This window comes from Dipodomys ordii, unplaced genomic scaffold (assembly GCF_000151885.1).
Source record: "Dipodomys ordii isolate 6190 unplaced genomic scaffold, Dord_2.0 Scaffold110, whole genome shotgun sequence".
In the NCBI taxonomy this organism is placed as follows: domain Eukaryota; kingdom Metazoa; phylum Chordata; class Mammalia; order Rodentia; family Heteromyidae; genus Dipodomys; species Dipodomys ordii.
Window position 1 is genome coordinate 3,983,512 of NW_012267326.1, and position 4,302 is coordinate 3,987,813.

Here is a 4,302-nt window from a genome sequence, read left to right on the forward strand (position 1 = left end):
GTATTTCTCTAAAAATGCATCCATTTCTGCCAGATTTTCTTCCTTTAGAGAGTATAGCTTTTGAAAGTAGTCTGTTAGAATTGTTTGGATATCTTGGGTATGTGTTGTGATGTTTCCGGTGGCATCCCTAATCCTATTAATATGGGTTTCCTCTCTTCTTTTTTTAATTAATCTTGCCAACCAGCCATCAATTCTGTTTATTTTTTCAAAGAACCAACTTTTTGTTTGGTTTATTTTGGTTATGGTTTTCTGATTTTCTAATTGGTTAATCTCTGCTCTTAATTCGGTTATCTGGCTTCATCTAGTAGCTTTAGGTCCCATTTTTGCTTGTTTTTCTAGCTGTTTTAGTTGCAACACCCTACATTCACTTTTACATGCAGTAAATCTGTATCTTCCGCATCTTTTGTTTGAAAACCTCTTCTTTCTCCATTGGACTACTTTTGCTTATTTGTCAAACTTCAGTTGTCTCAATTTGTCCATCTATTTCTGGCTTTCTTATTCTGTTCCATTGATATGCTGGTTTTATTACTTCACCAACTGGTCATTGTAGCTTTATAGTAAGTCCTCAAGACAAACCAGGCAGGAACAGTCTTTCAACTTTATTCTTCTTAGTCATATCGTGTTGGTTATCCAGGAACTTTATAATTGATCTTTATGAAAATCATAATTGCTGGATTTGTTTTCTGGTACTTGGGTTGGAACTTAGGGTCTCAGTATTTGCTTACCTTTCTTACTCAGCTGGCACTCTACCACTTGACATACTCCTTCAACCTGGCTTTTTGGCTAGTTATTTTAAAGATGGAGACTTGTTAAACTTTTCTACCTAGCTGGCTTCAAACTCAAGACCTCAACTTCCTGAGTAGTTAGGATTACGGGAGCAAATTACTAGCACCAACCAAGTTGTTATAATTTTTATGGGAATTATATCAAGTCAATAGATAATATTGGAAAAAAATTTCTAATATGTTAAAAATACTGAGTCTTCCTTGTCATGTACAGGAAATAGCTATCCATTTATTTGGCTAATTTAAAACATTTCTGTAGGTAGTACATGCCTTATCAAAACTTCTTATTTTACAATAAATATTTCTTTTTGTTTCTTCTTCTCCCTTCTACTCTGTCCACCTCCTTTCAGAACATGTCAATCATCTAGGGTATATTTTTCTATTCCTCTCTACCCAAAGACCCCCATATTGTCTATAAATATATCTCTCAAGGTATTTGTCATTGTTTGATTTTGTTTATCTGTTTGTCATTGTATACAAAGACATAGACACATATATATGCACTTATTCAGAACTCTTTAAATCATTATCGATTTATGAAAATGAAATTCTACTAGATATACCTTTCTGGGAACTTGTTTATCTCATTCAACAATTTCAGATACATCTCTCACAGAGCTTTAATCCAACTTGAACCTTTTTTAAAAAAATGAGGATGTAATATCCACTTGTATGGATCACTACAATTTATTCAACAATTTTCTCATATTTGGTCATTCATTTTGTGTTTTAGTTTTTTTTCTCAAGAACATCATAGTATATGTTCTTAAAATGTATTTTAATATATTGCTGTTGGATTGGTTGGGGTAAGATTTGCTGAGAAGGAAACTAGGTCACAGGAAGATGCAAGTTTATATAAGTAGGAATTGCTGGACTGTATGTTCAGAGAATGTGTTACTCCATATTTGCAACATAAAAGCATGGAGAGAATTTTACCCTTATTCTCACTATAAATTGTTATTATCACTCTCTTAGAATTTCCTCAGTCTAGTGGGTCTAAAAAAATCTGTATTATTTCCATTTTTATTTCCCTGACTACTATTTAAATTTGAATGTATTATTTTATATTCATCCACCATTTGTGTTATAACTTTTGTTGATTATTTATATTGAGGATTTCAGTCTAATTTTTCCTTGTTGTCAAGTTGTAAGAGCTCTTTTTATGTTTTATATATATATTCATATATTTTATGCCTGACTGCTATCTTCCTTACAGTTATTTTTTCTCAGACATAAGTTTTTAATTGAATTTCTTTGTGGCCCATTTTGTTCTTGACTTAATTTCTACCCTGAAGCAGCAAGCATTGGCTAATATATTAAGGGAATCTTTCAGTCAAAAATTCAGAGTTGGATGAGTGACTGGATAGCTCATTCTCAGAGGCTGCTTTTACTGAGGAACTCAGTGGGAAATGAAATTCATTTCACCCAAAGAAGAGAAAATGGACAAGTGGTTAGAAGACAAAGGAAGAGGAAAAAAAGCACTGTAAATAACTCAGTAATGATCACAGCAAAGAAGCATCACTTTGATTCTGAGTGGTCACAATGGATAAGACTGCATAAAGAGGCTCTACAAAAAGCCATACTGAGCCTGAAGCAGGAAGAAATTCCCCAAGAGCCACAGCTATTCCCAGTGGATACCTATGATTTAGTGATCCGTGACATGTCTGGAGATGGTCTAACATAAGGGAGAAGATATTACATATCATTTTTAACATTTGAGAATAGCCCATGAAGCCAGAGATAGTTTGGATGTGGTTTGCCAAAATCCATACTGGAATGTGATTGTCATGTGGTAGTTTGGAAAGGTGTGACCTTTAGGAGGAGATCAAATCTTTAAAAGGGATCCATGACTTCCTCCCAGGAGCAAGTCTTACTCTCCCAGAACTGAACTTGTTACTACGAGAGTAAATTGTTAAGAAGTGAGGCTGATCCTCATACTTAGCCTTCCACATGTCCTTGCTTTCCCTTCTATTTTTTCCCCCACAAAACACAAAGACAGCACAAGGCCCCAATCACTACCAAGTGCTAGATTTTCCTTCCCCCAGAACCATGACCCCAAATAAACTTCTTATTTTAAATGACTCGGCCTCAGGTGTTCTATGAGAGAAATAGAAAACAGACTAAAACCATGTATGGAAATGAAAATTAATACATATGACTTGGGAATCACAAAACTTTTGAAAAGGATGGAGAAGGCATTAAAATTTCACTTTGCCAATACATTCTCATAAGTCAAGGAATCCCTGTCCACACTGCTGAGAACGAGAGACATAGAATTACAGTTCACAGACATCTAGCTTCTAGAGGATGAAAGAAAGCTGGAAGAACAGGTCAAGGCATATTGGTTGTTGAACAACATCTAGTGCAGGATACCTACCTGGGAGTTCACACTTGTAACCCTAGCTACTGAGGAAACTAAGATCTAAGGATTGTGGTTTGAAGCCACCCTAGGAAAATCCATGAGAGTATTATTTCCAGTTAACCAGCCAAAGCCATAAGTAGAGTGGTGGCTCAAGTGGTAGAAGGCTATCTATCCTTCAGCCAAAAAGCTAAGGGACTGAAGGGACAGCATTGAGGTCATGAGTTCAAGTCCCAGTACACTCTCTCTCTCTCTCTCTCTCTCTCCCTCTCTCCCTCTCTCTCTTCTCTCTCTCTCTCTCTTTCTCTTTCACACACACACACACACACACACAAAACTATCCTTAGCGTACTTGGCCTGCTCACAACTTACAGAGTGGGATCCCTAGCACACTTCTCACACATTTCTGAAATTGCTTTCATAGGACTGTTTTATAATAACAAACCTCATGACACTGACAAGTCTTTTCTACTCCATTCTTGGAGAAAACGAACAAATGTGCCTTTCTGAACATAATGGCAACGAACCCACCCACTCTACTGCTTTTATAGGTTCTGTACAAATGTCCTTAAATAGATGCCATTTCACTAAAGCTGATCATCTTTTGTGGCTGCTAAAAATCACAAGTGAATTCTTCTATTCAATCTACATGCGTTGAAGAGCAACTTCTCTGAGCTATAAAATAATTGAAAGGCCAAGGGTACTAATTGATCACTGTGGTTGGAGACACAACTATGCCCAGAAACTTCCCCTGGGCCATAGAAGGGAAACGGGAAGAGCAGTTATCCTGCTTGTGTTAACTACTTCATTATAAGTAGGTAGGTCCCACCCCCACCCCCCAACACACACACCATCTTCTATCCTCTTTCCATGCCAGATCTCAAAATAAATTCTACAAGGTCATACAATAAGGCTTAGGAATAGGTTTTTACAAAGGAAAAGAGGAATTTAAAAGGAAGGATTAACAATATGGAAATCTACCTCTTACTTTAGTCTTCCAGTGTGCCCTTAAATAGCATTCAGGCCAGCACCCATGGCTCCTAGCTACTCAGGAGGCTGAGATTTAAATGAACCCTTAGATATGTATTTTAATGTTTTTTTCTTTCATGCATGTGTTTCTAATGTATTTATAAGATTATTTCTTTGTTGCTTTGTATG